The sequence below is a fragment of the Lithobates pipiens genome, unplaced genomic scaffold, assembly GCF_037356315.1.
Source record: "Lithobates pipiens isolate NorthernLeopardFrog02 unplaced genomic scaffold, aLitPip1_a1.2 Scaffold_22, whole genome shotgun sequence".
In the NCBI taxonomy this organism is placed as follows: domain Eukaryota; kingdom Metazoa; phylum Chordata; class Amphibia; order Anura; family Ranidae; genus Lithobates; species Lithobates pipiens.
This window is the reverse complement of record NW_027507784.1, coordinates 244,066,846-244,089,504: the sequence shown is the minus strand read 5'-3', so window position 1 is coordinate 244,089,504 and position 22,659 is coordinate 244,066,846. Positions and strand designations below refer to the sequence as shown.

The window sequence follows — 22,659 nt, the reverse complement described above, 5'->3', positions numbered from 1 at the left end:
GAAAAAAAATCTTCATTTTGCAAAGAATTGTGGGAAAAAATGACAACATCAAAAACCTCACCTTGCCTCTTACTAAAAACCTTGGAATGTCTACTTTCCAAAAAGGGGTCATTTGGGGGGTATTTGTACTTTCCTGGCTTCGGGTTGCAAGAAATGAGATAGGCCACCAGTACATCAGGTGTGATAATTTTTTTTATGATTTGCACCACAGCTTGTGGACTCTATAACTTTCACAAAGACCAAATAATATCCACTAATTTGGGTTATTTTTACCAAAGTTATGTAGCAGTATAAATTGTGGCTATAAGGGGATACCTATTGAAATTACTAGTCAAAATCTAGTACCAATATGCTTAGGCTTGCATTTCAAAAGGTTCAGAATTACAAGCATACTGGCGTACGTGACAAAATATATACAAGATAGCGTGACTAGATGACAGATATCTGTATGTCTCTCCAGAGGGTCTATGCAAGATATTGATATCTCAGGAAAACATCTGCCTGTGTTTTCTTCTCTGTACATTGTTGAGAGGCACAAAATAAGGACTGGTTACGCAAGAATATGGTCAGTCAGTAGATGCTGAAAGGGCAAAATAACTGTCAGGAGATAACCTTTTACCTACATTTCAGGAAAGAACTAATGTCATGAGTTAAGAAATTGTTGATGTATGTGTAAATCACCCGATTGGCCCCTCACAGGGCAGGGCTTTGTAGAGTACCACATAAAAGACGGTCCACTCTCCCATTAAACCTTGTAATCTTTCACCACGTACCCATGAGTGTATGTGTATTGATTAACCGCCGGCGATTGGGACCTCCATTGAGCCACTCCAGCCTAGGCTATCCAGGGGAATCTAGAAGACGAACACCTTACAGTTTTTGGTACCAGGAGTGGGGTGTGTTTGCACAGGTAAGTCATTTACACCTTTACCTCTTTTTATGGTAATTGGCGTTTATGCTTGACCTGTCCAAACAACCATTATAAGAAATTTAATTGTATATATATATATAAACTGTGCCTTCGCAACGGACTAGGCTGGTCCCTTGGGGGGTGAAAAGGGTTCGCAGGTACTGAGGAGTCTGACTAGGTTGGTCCGACTATAAACTAAGAGAGATATTCATGATTATATTCTAACACGGGAGGTATCATATACGCCCGTGACATAAGGATTGGCTAAATGGACGCCCACTTGAGAACTTTTAAAGTGCACTATAAATAATGAAATGCATCATGATGTGATTACTTGATAATGTACATGTAAAGTTTTAAAGCTGAAATCTTAAACCATAAAAATATGTCTGTTTCTCTTTAGGTGCAAGCGTAAGTATATAGAGTATTAACATTGTATAAGATATAATTATATAGAGTGGATATCTGTTTGAAAAAACCCAAATGTTGTTAAATGAATACAGAGTATTAAGAACCAGATTGTAGTGAGGTAGCACCCGCCTGTTCACGCTGCACGCTAGGTTTACCTTTTCTTAGCATTGATGAAAGGTAGATTCTTTTGACCACTAGACCTACAGGCTTCTCTTGCAGACTTGGTGTAAGAGGGGTATATCTCGCCACCAGGAAAGATTTACCCTTTATCGTATATTAAGGGTAAATCTTCATAGTTTTATATAAGTCCATCTGCCCCAAAAAGATCAGGGATCCTACTCCCAGACCAGAGACCGGATTGTTGAACAAACCGGGTGTTATCACCTGTGTCCTGCCACTAGACACACTGCCCAGACTACTAGATGGGGAATTCTGCAGCAACCCAAGCCATGGCCACCCCATCACCCTATGAATTTGTCAGTAATATGATCCCTGGCCCCCAGGTAGAACCATTTTGGACACAAGTCCGAGAAAGGTGTCAGCAATTGGGGATACATGACCCAGGGCCATATGGTCCTTGTACTGAGGAAGACTGGCAGGAAGTAAGTAAAATATGCCAAATCCACAAAAATTCGTACCCTCCAGGGAAGTGGGAAAATATTCAATATATGAAAGATTGTTACCATGCATGGGATAAATGTCTATGCAAATATAAAAAGAAGCATATTAATAAAACTACAAAGCTTACTCCAAATATAGGACCCAGTACTATGGCTGAAGCCTCTGCACCCCCTTCACCTCCCCCTCCCCCGCCTCAATGTCCACCCCCACCTTATGTTATGGTAAAAAACGAGGATGGGACGCCAGGTCCATACCTTCAACTATATCCTTCACTGGATCCTGTAGTCCTAGCCGCCATAGCACACACCACAGCAACACCACAACAAGTGGCCCAATGGGAACAAGTAAGTAGGGGCAGAGCGGAAGAGGGGAGACAGGAAGAAGTTACAGGACAAGAAGAGGTGGGTAGTCCCAAAAAGCAGGAATTAGAGGCAAAGATAAAAGAGTTTGAAGAGAGGAAAAAGGAGGAAGAAGAGAAAATAGGGAAAAGAGAACTGAGATAGAAAAACTTATGGAAGAACTAAAACAAAAAGAAATAGCCCTCAATGAGGCAGAAAAGGTACAAGTGGATAGGAAAATAATGTTAGAAATGTATCAGAAAGACTTGGAAGAAAGGAAGAAGGAATTCCAGGAGGGAAGGGAGAGAGAGGAACAAAGGATGGAGGACCTAAAAAAGGAACTAGAAAAGTTAAGAAGGCAATTAGGGAAGAAGGAGGAAATGTTAAAAGAAGCGCAGGATAGGATTATAGCGCTGCCCCCCACCACTACAAGAAGCCATACAAAAGATACACCTATTCCCAAAACTGAGGAGTCAGGTCCAATTAGTAAAAAAGGGACATTATCCATAGAAGAGGAAACTGAGAAAGAAGCAGTAGGGGCTTCATTCAAAGCACCCTTGATGACCATAGGGGACACCGAAGTGCATATACCATTACCTTTGGGTACACTCTCCAAAATAAAAGAACTATGTCCCAATCCCAAGAAGTATCCACGAGATGCAGGTACCTTTCTGGCAAAATATAGTGCAGGCACAGGGCCTGACAAAGATGACATAAAAGGTATTCTTAGCATTGTAGACCCAGACAGCCCAGAAGAAGCCCCTGTAGACAACCTATGGGCAACCCATATCCAGACCGATAAGGATTGGATATCCTTTTGGAAAGGCATGGGAGGTCATTGCTCCAAATTATACAAAGGATCATCTGCACTCCAAGAACTGATCCTAGCCAAGAAGGGACCTAAAGAGAAATTCTATGATTACTGTACCAGAGTATACTCCCTATGGAAAGCTGTAGATGGGGCCACACCACAATTATTTACTACTACCATCATGTCGGGAGGCGATCCCAAAGTGACGCACTTGCTCAAATTCACAAACCCCAAATGGGCAGAGCAAGTACCAGATGAATTCATGAAGGACGCTAGGTCCAGAGAGACTTCAGGGGTCTTTGAACAAAAAGGGGGAATTTTCCCCTCCTTGACACAAACACAAACCCTAGTCACACCTGAAACCTCATCCTCACCACCGCACCTCATGACCATGCAGCCCTACCCACCTGACCAAGGATGTTTCAATTGTGGGGAACAGGGACATTGGAAATCACAGTGCCCATATAGACAGAGGGCGAGCTATCCAAGGGGCAGGGGAAGGGGGTACAACGCTGCTAATCGCCCCCCCCCCCTCACACTACAAGGTACCCCCAATATCCGCCACCTCCCCAAACACCATCTCAAAACCATGCGCTTGCACAGCCACCCTACACCCCAACCTCTAACAGACCTCCCCCTCGAATCCCCATGCAGTGGCCGTCTACCCGACAAACATACCCCCAATAGGGATGCCTAGAGTATGTCCCTTCCCTCAGTCTGGTGTGCCACAACCTATCATGGAAGAGTCTACCACAAGTTATATTACGCGTAGACAACCACATAGTGTGTTTCCTGCTTGATTCAGGTGCCACTTTTAGCTCATTAAATGATGAGAGGTATGACACACCACTGTGTACTGAGGGACACTCTATTGGAATAAATGGGACATCGGTTACTCATTCCGTCACCCCGCCTTTACCAGTCTCTACCCCGGATGGACTAGAGCTATGTATGCAGAGTTTCGCTGTCCTGACTTCCTGTCCAGTGTCCCTAATGGGCAGAGATTTACTATCCCAGTTGAACATTACCATTAAGTTTGACAAAGACGGCTCCCTCACTGCGAGTTCCCCTCTTTGTGACTTACACAGCCCAAAAAGACATGCACACAGGAGTTTCTTTCTAATGATACCTTCCTCCCTTGACCATCACACAATTTGGGCAGAAAACAAAGGTAGTGTGGGCTTTATTAATTGCACACCATATACACCCCAAATGCGATCAGATGCGGGGATACAATATCAAAAACAGTATCCCCTACCCCCAGAGAAAGTCAAAGGCATCTCCCCTCAAATTAATGATTACATATCAAAAGGTATCTTGAAACCAATCATCAGTCCCTGGAACACGCCCATTTACCCCGTAAAAAAGGCCAGTGGGGAGTGGAGACTTGTACAAGACCTAAGGGCAGTTAACAAACAAGTGATTCCGCTTCCACCCCTAGTCTCAGACATCACTTTTATCTTCTCATGTATACCGGCACATTCTCTATGCTACACAGTGATTGATTTAGCAAATGCCTTCTTTAGCATTCCCATTGCGGAAGAGGCCCAGCCTATGTTTGCCTTCTCCTGGACGGAGGGCCAGTTGACGGGTCAGTTAACCTGGACACGCCTGCCTCAGGGGTATGTTGATAGTCCTGCTGCCTTCTCTATGGTACTCAATGAGACTGTCAAATCTTGGACGCCTGAGCGAGGGTCGGTGCTAATACAGTATGTGGACGACTTGCTCTTGTGCAGTCGCACTGCTGAAGATTGTGCGGTCGATTCCACATCTCTGTTGAACCATCTAGCCCACATCGGGCATTTAGCATCCAGAAAGAAGATACAGTGGTGTATGCCACAAGTGGAATACTTGGGGTGCATACTAAAAAGGGGGACAAGGATGGTCTCCCCCAAACGCGCCGCAGCCCTACAAGCTCTGAGCCCCCCAAAAGACAAGGCAGCCCTGCTCTCATTCTTGGGCGCTGTGGTATATTGCCGCCAGTGGATCCCCGACTGTTCTCATTATGATGGCATACTAAGAGAGGCCACCGCCTCAACAGCCCCTAGGCAGGTCGATTGGACAGAGGAACCTCTTTTGCCGCGGTTTTGACACAACAGCATGGAACAGGCTACCGCCCTGTCTCCTACCTATCTAAAAAACTCCCCCTTCAGGTTCAAAGCATGCCATCATGCCTTCAGAATTTAGCCGCCTGTGCTATGGCCGTACAAGATGCCAACAAGATGGTCTTGGGACACCCGATGACGCTTTACACCACACATTCTGTCACCCACCTCATACAGAACATGAACACCCAACACATGACCTCACAAAGACTCAGTGGATATGAGATTTCCCTCATGAACACAGACAATCTGTCTCTCAAATATGTTCCCGCCAACAACCCTGCCGTCCGTCTCTTGCACTCCATGTTACGCCTACCACAAGACCCAGACCAGTTTCATGACTGTATAACACAAGTGGAGTCTATCACATCACCAAGACCAGACCTCACCGACGTACCGATTACCAATGCAGACGATGTTTTTGTGGACGGTAGTTGCTCCCGTCCCTCCGATTCCACCTTCCAAGCAGGATATGCAATAGTCCAGTTGCCAAACAAGGTATTAGAAGCCAAACCACTGCCCCCCTCTTCGGCTCAGGTGGCTGAACTAGAAGCCCTCACCAGGGCCTGCATTTTATTTACAGATAAGAAGGTGAACATTTACACAGACAGTAGATATGCATTTGGGGTGGTGCATGACTTCGGAGTAATATGGGCTAAAAGAGGTTTTAAAACAGCAGATAATAAACCTATTTCCAATGCTACCCAGATTCAGGAACTTCTTTGGGCTATTTTGCTCCCAAAAGAGGTGGCAATAATTAAAGTAAAAGCACATTCTTCAGATAATAGCAGACTTTCCAAGGGAAATGCCTTAGCTGACCGAGAAGCGAAAAAGGCAGCCCAGTCCTCCACCCAGGAGCCCACCCCCACGTCCATGTACTTTAAGGATCATTTCACCTGTCCTAACTTTAAATCTGTAGTGGCACAAATGCAATCATTAGCCACTGAGGAAGATGTCTTGTATTGGGTGAAGGCTGGCTTGACCAAAGACCCAGAGGGTCTGTGGTCAAAAGAGGGGAAGATATTGGGAATACCTGAGGCAAGCAGTATTCTAATTCTCTCCTACCTTCATGGTCCAGGACACATAGGTGCCGTCCCTTTAGCCACTATGTACACCAAATCTTTCTGCACAAACGCCTTGAACAAACAAGTCAAACTCCTGACCACAAGTTGCCTTACCTGTGCTCAAAACAATGTGCAGGGCAAACGGCATGGCCTACATGGTCATCTACCCCCACCAATAGGTCCCCTTACAGATTTACAAGTAGACTTCACACACATGCCAAAACAAAAGGGGAACCTAAAATTCCTGTGCGTTGTCGTCGATACATTTTCAGGCTGGGTTGAAGCCACTCCCTGTGCAGGTGAGACAGCCAATATAGCAGCAAAATGCTTGCTGAATAACTGGATTTGTAGGTTTGGCATACCAACATCTATTTGGTCAGATAGGGGACCTGCATTCAGCTCCTCCGTTACCCAGGCTGTGGCTAAATTGTTAGGGCTGCAATGGAAACTACACATCCCCTATCACCCTCAAAGCGCAGGGGTAGTGGAAAGAATGAATAGAAATATAAAGGATAAATTGAAAAAGGCCACAGGGGGCACAATGAAGGGATGGCTTGATCACCTCCCTTCTGTGCTATTCCAGATTAGGACGGCACCCCACGCCAGAACGAAACTTTCACCTTTTGAAATTTTGATGGGAGTCCCCGCAAACATAGAATTACCCCCATTAGACCAAGACACTGATATTGACATTTATTCCCAACAGGAAATGTACGTGAAAAACCTGGTAAGTATGCTTCATGAAACGAACGAACAAGTTTCTGTCACCTTCTCTCCTCTCTCCACAGAGCCAACACACCCCTTCATCCCAGGAGATCAAGTGCTAGTCAAGCAACTGGCCCACAAAAAGAGGATCGGACCAATCTACTCTGGACCTTGGAAGGTTGAAAAAGTGTCCAGACCTGCGGTCCTGACTGACCTAGGAAACACCTGGATCCACGCCAGCAGGCTGAAAAAGTGCCCACCGCTTCCCACAACCCCCGACTCCCCACCTATTGAAGGAGAACCCGACCCACCCGAACAGCTACCGGAACTGCAAGAGATTCAGGAAGGCATTGGACAATTAACCCTTGAAACCTTACACGATAGCGAGGAAGAAGGACAAGCATAAGAACTTGTAGAAATGTTTTTACCTTCAGTGTCAGGGAAGGCTGTATGCCTTTGGGGTAGTCTGGTACTACTTGTATTCCTGCCCACATGGTTTATAGCCAACTGTATATATCATCCAAAAGACTTAGGTCTATTAAAAGGGATATGTGGACCACCTAAGATGAATAATACCCCCGGCCAAAGACATAGCAGAAGTATTATACCCGTTAATGAGTCACCTAAGGGACTGACTGACAAGATGTTACTACTAAAATTCAAATATAGCTATGCTCAAAAATCCGGTTTTGAGAAATGCTGGATCTGCAGCAAGCTACATCCCAGTACAGCTAGAATCCCTCTCATGGCAGTCCCCTTGAATTTTACCCCCCTCCTTAATGGAACACCCCCTATCGTCCTAACGAATGTTACTAGGACCCTTTCAAATAAAACCCTCACTTTCCAAATTATAGGTAGAAGCCACTTCCCAGACTGGTGTTTCCAACTGGGAAACACCACAGATGGAGCCGAGGTTTGCAAACAAGCAAAACTTAACATTTCAATGACATCGCTTAACAGTCCTTCTTTCTTCCATACTTCAGATCCCACCCTAAATGCCAACTTTTTAGACTTTCTTAGCTCCAGTACTAAGTCTACAATACACCAATTAATGTCAATTCTGATGCTCTCTGGCCTTTCTGATACTCTTAGGAACGTGTTCCATAAACGGCCCCTAGCTCTAGGAAATACCACATATATATGCTGCGGCAAACTCTGTCACCCCTGGATCCCAACCAAACCCCAGGGGTGGTGTTACCTTGCAGCCCTGGTTCCTATCATGGGGGTATTAGGGGATAACAAGGGAAGTCACCTCCTTGAAGCTAGCATGCATCCTAGATATCCCCTTAGACACCGTAATAAACGAGAATTGTTTTTAGAAAAAGATATGGCCTGGGCATGGTTCCCTTCCTGGACAGGGTGGGGAATTGATCTAATGAAAAGATTAAATAATTACACTGGCATAATTGATGAGATTCTGGAGAAGAATTCTGATGACATAACCAAACTAAATCTAGAAACTAGGGCAATTAGGAAGCAACTAGAACTACATGAGTTGGCTATAGAAAGTATGAGTGCAGCCCTTACTGGCCTCTGTGAGACTACTGAGGATTATGAGGGCTGTACCTGGATTCATAATACCAGCATCGAAGTCCCAGACTATTATGACGTTATTGCCCAACACAGGGAAGAGGTAAATAAACTACAGAAAGAGGCAAGAAACATAGGAAAAAACTGGGATCCCTTCTCGAGCAGTTTTAGTTTTGGGGGATTAATATCTTGGCTCCGAAATACTGCCATGACAATTGCCACTGTGATTCTCTTCATTCTATTTTTATATGCCTGTTATAAGATAATCAAATGTTTATGTAAAAAGGGAAACACGGCCGCTCCGGAGGATCTGAAACTCACTTCCATTGTTAAAGATCCAACGGTATGGTATAAAAACCAAGAGCACGAGGGTTCGGAGTATGAAGCCTGTGCTATTAAATTAGAAAAGGAATGATCATTATGTAAATCACAGAATGATCAAAGGGAGGATTATAAGGGGATACCTATTGAAATTACTAGTCAAAATCTAGTACCAATATGCTTAGGCTTGCATTTCAAAAGGTTCAGAATTACAAGCATACTGGCGTACGTGACAAACTATATACAAGATAGCGTGACTAGATGACAGATATCTGTATGTCTCTCCAGAGGGTCTATGCAAGATATTGATATCTCAGGAAAACATCTGCCTGTGTTTTCTTCTCTGTACATTGTTGAGAGGCACAAAATAAGGACTGGTTACGCAAGAATATGGTCAGTCAGTAGATGCTGAAAGGGCAAAATAACTGTCAGGAGATAACCTTTTACCTACATTTCAGGAAAAAACTAATGTCATGAGTTAAGAAATTGTTGATGTATGTGTAAATCACCCGATTGGCCCCTCACAGGGCAGGGCTTTGTAGAGTACCACATAAAAGACGGTCCACTCTCCCATTAAACCTTGTAATCTTTCACCACGTACCCATGAGTGTATGTGTATTGATTAACCGCCGGCGATTGGGACCTCCATTGAGCCACTCCAGCCTAGGCTATCCAGGGGAATCTAGAAGACGAACACCTTACAGTGGCCAAAATCTATGAAGAAAAATTATTACTTTGCAAAGTTTTATCACAGAAACAAAGAAAAATGCGTTATTTTTTTTCAAAATTTTCGGTCTATTTTCATTTATAGCGCAAAAAATAAAAAACCCAGAGGTGATTAAATACCACCAAAAGAAAGCTCTATTTGTATGAAAAAGAGAACAAAATTAATTTGGGTACAGTGTTGCATGACTGAGTAATTGTCATTCAAAGTGTGAGAGCACTGAAAGCTAAACATTGGCCTGGTCACGAGGGGGGTTAAAGTGCTCAGTTGTCAAGTGGTTAATGCAAATCCTTGTGACTATTCTGAGCTTAACTTGAATTTTCTCGGGAAGTTAAGTATTGATTACGGGTTGGCCTCTCTTCATTGCATATCCCAGCATGGGATACTTTGAAGTGAGTATGTGAAAATCAATGAGGTTTGTATCACATTGTTTGTATATACAAGCCTAGGCACTAACTTGTCTGGTCTACCAGAGATTTCTGTGATGATAATATGTTCTGCCCTACATAGATAAAAGCTAAATGAAATATATTCATAATTCCAATATTTTACAGCTATTAAGTAGATTTCACAAGGCAACAAGTCCGTTGGCAACAGCACTTGAAAGACCCACATCAAAGAAAAAGGCAAGGAGTTCTCCTTGCTCCTCCTCTGGGATCTCTAACCCTACTATACCCCCAGTCCTCTCAAAAAACCTGCACTGAGTGGAATGAAGATATAGCAATAGGTGTCCCAAGTACTTGCAGCCAATCTGCTAGCAGTACACCCCCATCTGATTTTAGCAGGCAAGTTTCCCTACCCCAGTTGCTAAACCGTAAAATACATTTTTACGGTCCACATTCTCAGCATCTGAATGCTAGCTTGGCCAAATTTCTAGCACTGCAATTACTGCCTTTTCATCTGGTAGACTCTCTACTGGCATGTGGAAGGCAATGTTTTTGTCTTGTTGGACAGGGCGGTCAGCAGTAAGGTGTATATTACAGCAGACTCATGGTCTAGCAGGCATGGGCAGGGATGTTACCTTTCCTTCACAGCACACTGGGTAACTCTGCTGGCAGCTGAGAAGGATGCAGGACAGGGTTCAGTATTGTTGGAGCTTGTTCCATCACCACGCCTCAAAAATGATAGCAGTGATTCTGCCACAGCTCTCTCCTTCACCCCTCCTCTTCTTCTTCCTCTATGGCCTCTTCTGCAGATTTGTTCTCCGAACCAGTGATGCTCCGTAAGCGTTCAAGGGGCTACGCAAGCACTCAGACAAAAAGATGTCATATGGTGCATGAGTTATATAGTTACATAGTAGGTGAGGTTGAAAAAAAGACACAAGTCCATCAAGTCCAACCTATGTGTGTGATTGTATGTCAGTATTACATTGTATATGTTGCGGTCATTCAGGTGCTTATCTAATAGTTTTTTGAAACTATCAATGCCCCCAGCTGAGACCACCGCCTGCAGAAGGGAGTTCCACATCCTTGTCACTTTTACAGTAAAGAACCCTCTACGTGGTTTAGGGTTAAACCACTGCTTAGGGAACAGGAGCCACACTAGGGTAGAGATTATGTCAGCTCTGCTGCGGCAGGCTCAGAGGTTGTTGACGCCATGCCAGCTTCCAACAGGAATGGTTGTATGCGACAATGGCACCAACCCTCTCTCCACCCTCTGACAGGGACACTTGACCCATGTTCCATGTTTGTCACACATCCTGAATTTGGTGGTGCACCGGTTCTTGAGCAGGTACCCAGGCTTACAAGATCTCCTCAAGGCTGACATTGAAAGGGAATGCCACCTGCCCACCAACCGCCTCATTTGTGACATGTCCACCAGGTGGAACTCAACATTGGCAATGCTGCAGCAGCTGCACAGGCAGCAGAAGGCCATCAATAAGTATCTGTGTGAGTATGGCACCAGGACAGGGTCAGGGGAACTTGGCTTCTTTTCCCCATGCCAGTGGCTACTGATCAAGGATGCATGCACTTTCCTGTCACCATTTGATGAGGCCACAAGGATGGTGAGCAACGACAATGCTTGCATCAGTGATACTGTCCCTCTTGTCTTCCTGTTGGAGCACACGTTTCATGGAATAATGGACAGGGCACTTGAGGCAGAACAGCTGGAGGAAGAGGAGGACTTTCTTACCTCTCAAGGCCCCCTTTATTCAGATATTATTCCTGCAGGCCTGGCAAACATAGGGAGAAGAGGAGGAGGATGTGGAGGATAACAGCAGCAGTCTTCAAGGGATGGTTTTCAGTCCCCATAAACCCAAGGAGTTGTACGTGGCTGAGAGGAGGTTGTTATGGATCATGTGATCCTTAGTGACCCAGTGGACTCAGAGTCGAATGCCTCTGCAAACTTTTGCAACCTTTGCAGGATCAGGGAGGCCATACAGCGTAAAGACCTTAGGATTCGTGGTATCAAAGAGAGGGATCATTGCTGGCTGGCAACCCTTCTTGGTCCAAGTTACAAGGGTAAGGTTGCAGAACTCATCCTGCCTTCACAGAGGGAGCAGAGGATGAAACATCTTCAGGAGGCCTTGAAGAAAGGTTTGTGCAATGCATTTCCAGACCCTGGGAGGTTACAATTTCCTGGTGCTGGATAACGTGTTGCTGAGGCTTCATTCAGTCAGAGGAAGAGCAGTGGAGATGGTGGCCGGCTGACCTATGCCTTTAGAAAAAAAAAATTCAGTCCTCAGCACCAAGGTCTGATCGGTTCAAGCAACCATTGCCAGTGTCTGCATTATATGGAGCAGGAATATCTAGGGGCAAGAGCAGACTTGGAGACCTTTCCAACAGAGCATCCATGGGGTTACTGGGTTTTGAGGATGGACCACTGACCAGAACTAGCTCAATATGCAATTGAGCTACTGGCGTGTCCTGCATCCAGCGTTCTTTCTGAACACACATTCAGTGCTGCTGGAGGGTTTGTAACAGATCATAGCGTGTGCCTGATAGGCTCACATTCATGAAAATCAATCAGTCTTGGATCAGCAGAAGCTATCAAGCACCTGATGCAACTGATCAATTTTTATATGGATGTGGGATCATTTGAAGACTGCCTTTGCTGATTAACTATCCTATTCCTCCTCAATCTTGATGGTCCTAGCTTCCAACAATATTTTTGGTTTAGGGCACCACCACTAGGGATGAGCTTGGTGTTCGAGTCGAACATACGTTCGACTCGAACATCGGTTGTTCACACGTTCGACGAATACCGAACGTTATGGGCCGTTCGTTCCAAATCCGTGTGGCGCTCACGGCCCACAATGCACTGCGCCATCACAGTGCATTGCTCCCGCATGCTTGGCCAATCACAGCGTCGGCAGCGAGGAGAGCCATGATTGGCCACAGGCAGGATGCCTGTGGCCAATCATAGCTCAGGCTGTGTAGTACACGCCCCACACTATAAAAGGCAGCCAGCGCCGCGGCCTTGTGTAGTGTGTTGGAGTCTGTAGGAGTTAGTGGGTGTTCTCTGTGTACCTTCAACACAGTATACACACAGTATCGACTGATTTAGCGTTCTTGCTCTTCTGTAATTGAGCTTTCAGCCATCTGCAGGAGTTTGTGGGTGTTGTCTGTGTGCACTGAGCGCAGTATAAACCATTATCCACCAATTTAGCGTTCTTGCTCTTCTGTAATTGAGCTTTCAGTCAGCTGTAGGAGTTTGTGGGTTTTGTCTGTGTGCCCTGACCACAGTATACACCATTATCCACCTATATAGCTAGCTATATTGCTCTTCTGTAATTGAGCTTTCAGTCAGCTGTAGGAGTTTGTGGGTGTTGTCTTTGGGCCCTGACCGCAGTATACACCATTATCCACCTATATAGCTAGCTATATTGCTCTTCTGTAATTCAGCTTTCAGTCAGCTGTAGGAGTTTGCGGGTATTGTCTGCGTGTCCTGACCGCAGTATACACCATTATCCACCTATATAGCTAACTATATTGCTCTTCTGTAATTGAGCTTTCAGTCAGCTGTAGGAGTTTGTGGGTGTTGTCTGCGTGTCATGACCACAGTATACACCATTATCCACCTATATAGCTAGCTATATTGCTCTTCTGTAATTGAGCTTTCAGTCAGCTGTAGGAGTTTGTGGGTGTTGTCTGTGTGCCCTGACCGCAGTATACACCATTATCCACCTATATAGCTAGCTATATTGCTCTTCTGTAATTGAGCTTTCAGTCAGCTGTAGGAGTTTGTGGGTGTTGTCTGTGTGCCCTGACCGCAGTATACACCATTATCCACCTATATAGCTCTTCTCTAATTGAGCCATCTGCCATCTGCAGGAGTTAGTTGGTGTTGTGTGCCTCCAGCACAGCACAGTATACATCGGTATCTACCCTTTAATTCCTGTTGTTCTATAATAAAGGCATCTGCAGGAGTTAGTGGGTGTTGTGTGCCTCCAGCACAATATACACTACCCAATTGCTGGTTTTCCCATCTCCCTTCAGGCCATTACCATGTCTGGAAGGCCAACAAGGAGAGGCAGACAGTCATGAGCCAATAAAAGAGGGCAAGCAGGCTCTGTGTCTAGAGACAACAGTGATGGTCGTGGACACGGTGCATCGGCATCAGCACACTTGTCCTTATTTTCGGCAGCTGGATGTGTTGAGCCGCATCATGCCGAAGACTTGGTAGAGTGGATGACCAAGCCCTCTTCATCCTCCTCATCCTCTCTCACCCAGGCTCAGGGTACTAGCAAAGCAGCTGCCAACGCATCGTCTTCCCTCATCTCAATGTCTTTATCAGTGACTCCTTCCCTAGACCCACCACGTCCTCCTGAGGAGTCCCCTGAACTCTTTGAGCACAGTGTTGGGTACATGCTCCAGGAGGATGCCCAGTGTTTTGTAGCCTCTGATGATGACACTCAGCTAGAGGAAGGCAGTAGCGTGAATGCAGAGAGAGGGGATGCTCAAGAAGGACAGCAATCTGGCAGTCATGTTCCACAAGCTGCAGCATACTGCCAGGTTTGCTACAGCGATGAAGAGGGAGGGGAAGATGAGTGCACTGACTCCACGTGGGTGCCTGGTAGGAGAGAGGAGGAGGAGGAGGAGGAGGAGGCACATGTCCAACGAGGCAGGATGCCCTCCGGGGGCCAGCTTAGGGGCAGCACACTGACTGAATCACACCGCAGAGCTCCGCCTGTGCAGGGCGCTGCCTCTGCACGTTATGCTAAAAGTTCTTTGGTGTGGGCCTTTTTTGAGACGAGTGCATCAGATCGCACCGCTGCTATTTGCAACATATGTCTCAAGCGTATCTCGCGTGGCCAAAACATCAGCCGCTTGGGCACCACATGCTTGACCAGACATATGTTGACCTGCCATGCAGCTCGTTGGCAAGCGTACCTCAAAGACCCACACCAAAGAACAAAGCGGCCCTCTCCTTGCTCCTCATCAGCTGGCATCTCCAACCCCACTAGACCTTCAGTCCTCTCTGAAACCTGCTCTGAGAGGAATGAAGGTGTAGAATTAGGTGTGTCACAGCCAAGTGCTTCCGGGCACTCTGCTAGCAGTACACCCACTTCTGATTATAGCAGGCAAATTTCCCTGCCCCAGCTGCTTGACCATCGAAAGAAGTTCACTCCCAGCCATCCACATGCCCAGCGGTTGAATGTTAGCTTGGCTAAATTTCTAGCACTTCAACTGCTGCCTTTTCAGTTGGTAGACTCGGCCCCCTTCCGTGAGTTTGTACAATGTGCGGTTCCTCAGTGGCAGGTCCCCAAACGCCACTTTTTGTCACGGAAGGCGATTCCGGCTCTCTACCGGCATGTGGAAGGCAATGTCCTTGCCTCGCTGGACAGAGCGGTCAGCGGTAAGGTGCATATTACCACTGACTCATGGTCCAGCAGGCATGGGCAGGGACGTTACCTGTCTTTCACGGCCCATTGGGTCACTCTTCTGGCAGCTGGGAAGGATGCAGGAAAAGGTGCAGTAGTGTTGGAGGTTGTTCCTCCACCACTCCTCCAAAGTGCTACTACTGGTTGTGACACACCTCTCTCCTCCACCCCCTCCTCTTCTTCTTCCTCCATGGCCTCTTCCAGTGCTCTGTCCTCAGAACCAGCGGTGCTCCGTAGGTGTTCAAGGGGCTACGCAAGTACGCAGGCAAAACGATGCCATGCCGTGCTTGCGCTGGTTTGTTTGGGGGACAGGAGCCACACTTGGGGTAGATATTTTGTCAGCTCTGCAGGGGCAAGCTGAGAGGTGGTTGACGCCATGCCAGCTTAAGCCAGGAATGGTGGTTTGCGACAATGGCACCAAGCTCCCTTTCCGCCCTCTGACAGGGACAACTGACCCATGTGCCCTGTGTGGTTCACGTCCTTAACCTGGTGGTGCAGCGGTTCTTGGGCAGGTACCTGGGCTTACAGGATGTCCTGAAGCAGGCCAGGAAAGTCTGTGTGCATTTCCGCCGATCATTTAATGCCTGTGCTTGGCTGGCTGAGCTCCAAAAGGAGTTGAACCTGCCCAAGGACCGCCTTATATGTGACATGCCCACCAGGTGGAACTCAACGTTGGCCATGCTGCAGTGGCTTCACACACAGCAGAGGGCCATCAATGAGTACCTGTGCGACTATGGCACCTGGACAGGGTCAGGGGAGCTTGTTTTTTTTCACCACGCCAGTGGGGCATGATCAGGGATGCATGTACTGTCCTGTCACCATTTGAGGAGGCCATGAGGATGGTGAGCAGTGACAGTGCATGCATCAGTGACACTATACCACGTGTCCACCTGTTGGAGCATACGCTGCATGGAATAATGGACAGGGCACTTGAGGCAGGAACAGGAGGACTTCATTTCTTCTCAAGGCCACCTTTATCCAGACAGTGTTCCTGCTGTCCCACCCATCACACAGGAAGAGGAGGAGGACTGTGTCAGCATGGAGGTGGAGCCTGGTACTCAGCATCAGCAGCAGCAGTCTTTTAGGGATGATTTACAGTTCCAAGAAACCCGTGGGCTTGTACATGGCTGGGAGGAGGTGGCTGCGGATCATCATGTCGTCCTTAGTGACCCAGAGGACTCCAGACCAAATGCCTCAGCTAACCTACGCTGCATGGCCTCCCTGATCCTGCAAAGCCTGCTGGAGTATCCTCATATTTTTCGGATCAAGGAGAGGGACCATTACTGGCTGGCCACTCTCATTGATCCATGGTACAAGGGTAAGGTTGCAGACCTTATCTTACTGTCGCAGAGGGAGCAGAGGATGAGACATCTCTGGGAGGCCTTGCAGAAAGGTCTGTGCAATGCGTTCCCAGAGACTGGGAGGTTACAAACTTCTGGTCCTGGACAACATGTTGCTGAGGCTTCGGTCAGTCACAGAATGAGCGGTGGAGAAGGTGGCTGTCTGACTGATGCGTTCAGACAATTTTTTAGTCCGCAGCCCCAAGGTATGATCATTTCCAGCAACCATCGCCAGCGTCTGATTTACATGGGGCAGGAATATCTAGGGGCAAGGTTAGACTTGGACACCTTTTGCACCGAAAATCCTCTGGCTTACTGAGTCTTGAGGATGGATCACTGGCCAGAGCTTGCATAGTATGCAATTGAGCTATTGGCCTGTCCTGCATCCAGTATTCTTTTGGAACGCACATTCAGTGCTGCTGGAGGCTTTGTAACCGATTACAGGGTGCGCCTGTCCACCGACTCGCTTGATCGACTGACCTTCATAAAGATGAATCGGTCTTGGATCACCACCAGCTACCAAGCACCTGAAGCTGATGTAATCAAAATTTTTTTTTTTAAATGTCACATCCCTTCAAGACTTCCTATGCTGATGCTGAGTGACTGTCCTGTTATGTTGACTGACTATCCTCTTCCTCCTCAATGATTCTGCTAATAGCTTGGAAGAACATTTCTGGTTCTGGGTCCCAATTTTTTAGCTATAGTCATTTTGTGCAGGGACTGTTCTAAACACGTGCCACTTCACAGGCATACTATAGACACCCCCCAGGCACGATATTTAAAGGAATATTTCACTTTTATTCACTTTAATCGTCATTAAAATCAGTGCTCCAGAAAAAAACACCCATTTAAAAATAAATAAATTGGTATTGATCCATGTCCCCTGGGGTAGGAGCCAGGTCCCCAAACCCTTTTTAGGACAATATCTTGCATATTAGCTTTTAAAATTTGCACTTTTGATTTCGAACGTTCGAGTCCCATAGACTTTAATGGGGTTCTAAAGTTCGTATGAATTGTCGGTCCGTTCGAAAGTTCTGGTGTGAACCAAACCAGGGGTTGTTCGGCTCATCCCTATCTGGGAGGGGTTGCAGTGTTGTGGCACCAGCACCAGTGGCTAAGGCCAAATTTTTCAGCCCCTGTTTAACAGGAGCGTGTAATTAAAAAATGTTATGCAATACTTTGCAGCAGGGCTCATTCCTGCTCTCCAACTAGAGTTTCTGTGAGGTGTTGCAGTGTTATGGTGCCAGTGCCTAAGGCCAAATTTTTTAAGCACGAGCACGCACCCACAATGCCGCGTCTTAAAGGGCAACGTACAAGTACGTTAATATATCTGCAAGTGCCCTTCTGCCAACGTATATCGGCGTGAGACGGTTGGTAAGGGGTTAAGGTGAAAAAACTTCTGACACTGACCAGCCCCCTAGTCCCCATTTTACTCACCTGAGCCCATTCGTTCCCTCAGCAGAGACGCAGTCACCTTCCCTGCCCGGGGTTTTTGGCTCTTGATTGGATAGATTGATAGCAGCGCAGCCATTGGCTCCCACTGCTGTCAATAAAATCCAATGTTGCAGGTGGCGGGGGGGGGGGGGCGAGTCCCACATTCTGTGTCTATGCACATAAATCCTGGACTTGAGAGTGGGCCCACACGGTAACCCCCAGGCAGAGTGCTTCTCCCAGGGGGTTTACCGATATGAGGAGGAGCCGCAAGCACCGCCGGGGAATCCAAACAAAAAGAGGTTCAGGGCCACATGCAAAATTAACTGGAGGTAATTATGATATGTTTGGTATTTTAAAAAAAATGAAGGTTTATAATCACTTTAAGAAATGTCCAGATAGAGTTGGGTTAAATGATAAACAGCTAATTTGTCTGGTAGTTGATAGGTTAACTAAACTCAGCCATACCTAGATCAAAATTCAGCTGGTTCAGTAGAGATTTGACCAATTTTGATTCATGTAAGGACACCCTGGTTATACGTAAATCAATCAACTTCTGGACAACCAGCCTGTAGGGTTTTCCTGATCAGTGTCGCTGGCTTTATGCAGCAGAATGCTCTCTGTGAGTTGGACTTCTGGGTAGCTGGAGGGCAGGAAAGGTGTTTGTGGGATGCTTGACAATACGTTTCAGAGTACAACCTCCTTTCTTAAGTAGGTAAACCAGGGATGGGGAAGCACCACTTTTATACCTAAGGAAACTTAAAACTTTTAGATAAAAACTTTTAAAACATTAAAAAAGACTCAAACCAGAAGGGGGGTAGGAGAGAGGAAAAAAACAAAACTGACAGCATAGTTAACTGCAGAGTGTCCTGGTCTCGCCCCCCTACTCCCGGAGTCTATGGGTGGCTATCCAGGCAGAGGACCCTTTTTCTGCACAAACAGTAATCGACTGCCATTTCTTGTCTGTGTCTTTTATTGGCACGTTGCAGATTTTAATATACGTGTGAATGACACATGTGATATGCAGTAAAACTGAAAACAGCAAGAATAATATAACATTACAATACAATAGTAAACCTCACATAAAGTAATAACCAAAATGACTAATTGCTTTCCCTAATAGCCTGTGGAGGAGAAAAGAGAAGATTGCTTACCTCCGATGCCATGGATGGGGAGAGATAGCATCTAGGCTGCTGCCATGAGATTGAACATACTAAACCCTATGGCTGTTTCACTTCCTGAGTAAAGAAGATGTGACGATTTTTACATCACATCCTTAAGTGGCTGGATGTCTTTTTTCATAAATGATAATAATGTTTGGCCAGTAGGTGGCACAAGCATAACAGCTAACCTGGAACAAACATAATTTATATCTTAATAATGCAACAACACAATATACAAATTAAATGACAAGATGAATTCTCTTTTCTGAACCTCAGGAGAGAGAAAGGTATCCTGGAGACATAACACAGAGAGCAGAGGAACATTCAAGAGGGGGCAGGTAATGTCAAACCAATCTGGTGGATGTAGGTATAAAAGTATAATTAAAAATAAATGACAAATGTGGAGAAATATTATATAAGTAAAATATTACACATATAAAATATGTTGTGCATGTGAAAATTCTCAGTAACTAAGCATACAAATTCTGATATGTGGAACTATATAAAATACCTAAAAGTTATGTTATATATGTTATATATGTTTTTAAAAAAAGCAAAATTATTAAATGATAAAAACTGGAAACTTGAGACATTACTGAAAAAATTCTGTTAGTACAGTGTTAGCATCCATTTTCTCACTGAGACCTTTGGGACTGAGCGTATCCATAATTTGTGGAATTTTCTGGCCTGGGACCCATTGCATGGTATATGTTTTATCGCAAAGACCTTTTAGACTTTTGGTGAACTTATTATGTTTAGCTGAAAAGTGGTGTGGTACACATTTTGGACTTCAGCCTCAATGGGCACTAGGGGTTTTTGTGATCATCCACTTTTTTAATGAGCCAATGCTGTGTACTATAGCACGTGAGCTTTGGGGAAGTTGGCACTTTTGGGAGTCCTAATGTGTATGGAATCTGCCAAAATGTTAAACTTTAAAAAAAAAATGTCCCTGCAAAACTGGCTCTTTGGAATATTGTTCAACAATTTCCTTGGTAGACAAATGTTGCAGTCAACTTACAGTAAGTCTACATGTCCATGCGAGCATCTGAGTAGCCTGGGCTCATGATCATCTGATGTGGATTATGTTATGCTGCTTCAATCTGCTGTGATAGGGTATGACTGTCTGATCTCAGGATATTCGCGATATCCCTACTTTATGCTAGAAATGATTACTTTTTGCAGGACTGTTTGGCCCATATATTTTCCTGTTGACCTGGTCTGCTCTATCTGTAAAGTTTGCTGGCACTTGAGTCTGTTTGTCCCAGGAAATCAGTGTACTGACAGTTAATGATACGCTTTGCTGCTTTGGTATTAAACTATCTACCACAGGAATACACACACTAAACTACTACAATATTTGGGGATGAACAGTTGTTTCCCCAACCTATTTAAACAGTAATCTTTTTGCGCAGTCATCCTCTTACTAATTACTGCACTGGTGACAGGTTATTATTGGTTATACGCACATGAGTTCTCACTACTCTCACTACAGGCCAGTCAAGTTCCTCCACCCTAACCTTGCTCATCCATGTCTTTATAAACCTTAGTCGGGGATCAGTCTGTTCATGGTTGCACGGTGGAAGAATCCCGGTTAAAGAGCAAGAGATAAGCGGAACATCAGTGAAAGCTTGTTGGGTATGGTGTATACAGACAAAATATATGAGACTATATGATAAGTTGTTTTGTGGTTCTTATCCTGAGTCCTTGGATATCACTACATGGGAGTGCTCGGATTGCAATTAGATAGAAGAGCTGTAGCTGATCAGATCCCTGATCCATCCATCCATCCTATCAGGAGCAGACTTGTATATGCACGCATTGCATCAATTTTTTTTCCTTTTTAATTTATTTATATACAGGGTGTATGAATTATGGAGTACTGATTAATTTTAAGTTCACTTTTTCTCATTTATTTATTTTTATCTACACAGTTTTTTCTCATTTTATTTATTGATTTTTATGGCACGAGATTATTATATTGATTATTGATATTAGTGCACTAATAATTTATATCGTTTTTTGTATTGTAAAAGTGTAGGTTCACTGAAATTGGTGCAGCTTTTATTATTATAATCATTATTTGTATTTCGGATTATTTATTCACCACACCAGCGCTGGAGTATTTTGCATTTTACTTTTATCATATAAGGCTTGTATTATTCCCATATACAGTTATAGTTAATGTTATATGTTGTAGTAGTTCCTCTTCTCACAATTACTTTGATTAGATTACGAGCAAATTCCCAGGAAGGAAATCCCCTCTGCTCACAATGACCTTGCTCTATGCGAAGGCACTGACATCTTTAATATCAAACCCATTCCTCCACTTAGCAAAGCTTCTCCTTTTCTTATTTACCTACAAGTTTAGAGCAATATCCTGTCTGAGGAGTGAAGTTTTTTATAAACCCCCCAAAAGAAGGCAACATCTCTTCCAGTGGCAGCAGTGAGACCCAATAATGTTACTGGTGACCACAGGAAGTAGTCAAGATCCAAGGTAGGCATTTTGTCTGGTCTTATTTTTTTTATTAAATGTTTGAAAATGTAAAATATTAATAATTAGTTCAAATAGGTGATTTAACATTTTAATGTACAATACGATCAGACTTCTTTCATTGTCATAATTAGAATTAGTAGTAACAAAATGCTGCAAATATTAGTAATAGTAGTTCTAATAGCAATGGTTATTTATATATTTCCAGTTTAATTCATATTCCATCTATAACACAGCAACAGGTATCTACAAGTGTCCAAAGAAAGTCTGAGTATATATACAGTATCTCACAAAAGTGAGTACAACCTCCCATTTTTGTATATTTTAGGCCTCTTTCACACTGGGGCAGTAGCGTAAAGTGGCACTATTCTTAGCAGCGCTTTACCGTCAATTTTGTGGCGCTATTCGGCCACTAGCAGGACGCTTTTACCCCTGCTAGCGGCCCAGAAAGGGTTATAAACACTGCAAAGTGCTGCTGCAGCAGCGCTATGCTGGCGGTCCAGCCACGCTGCCCCATTGATTTCAATGGGCAGGAGCGGTGAAGAAGCGGTGTATACACCGCTCCAAAGATGCTGCTTGCGGGAGGTTTTTTTAACGTGCTGCAAGTGCACCACTCCAGTATGAAAGCACTCGGGCTTTCACACTGGAGAGACAGGAGTAGCTGTTTACAGGAGCTATGCAGGCACTATTTTTAGCGCTGCAGCGCCTGTAAAGTGCCTCAGTTTGAAGGGGGTCTTATTATCTTTTTATGTAGTAACACTGAAGAAATTACACTTTGCTTCAATGTAAAGTAGTGAGTGTACAGCTTGTATAACAGTGTAGATCTGCTGTCCCCTCAAAATAACTCAACACACAGCCATTAATGTCTAA

The 22,659-nt window shown here is 45.0% G+C and overlaps 1 long non-coding RNA gene across 1 annotated transcript; it reads left to right on the top strand.

Annotated features, from left to right (window-relative positions):
- The first annotated feature begins 781 nt into the window (after positions 1–781).
- On the top strand, positions 782–9,416 carry LOC143924557 (uncharacterized). The gene is made up of 2 exons (XR_013261889.1): positions 782–910; positions 7,049–9,416. It is a non-coding gene; the product is annotated as an uncharacterized LOC143924557 (long non-coding RNA).
- Positions 9,417–22,659: the final 13,243 nt, after the last annotated feature.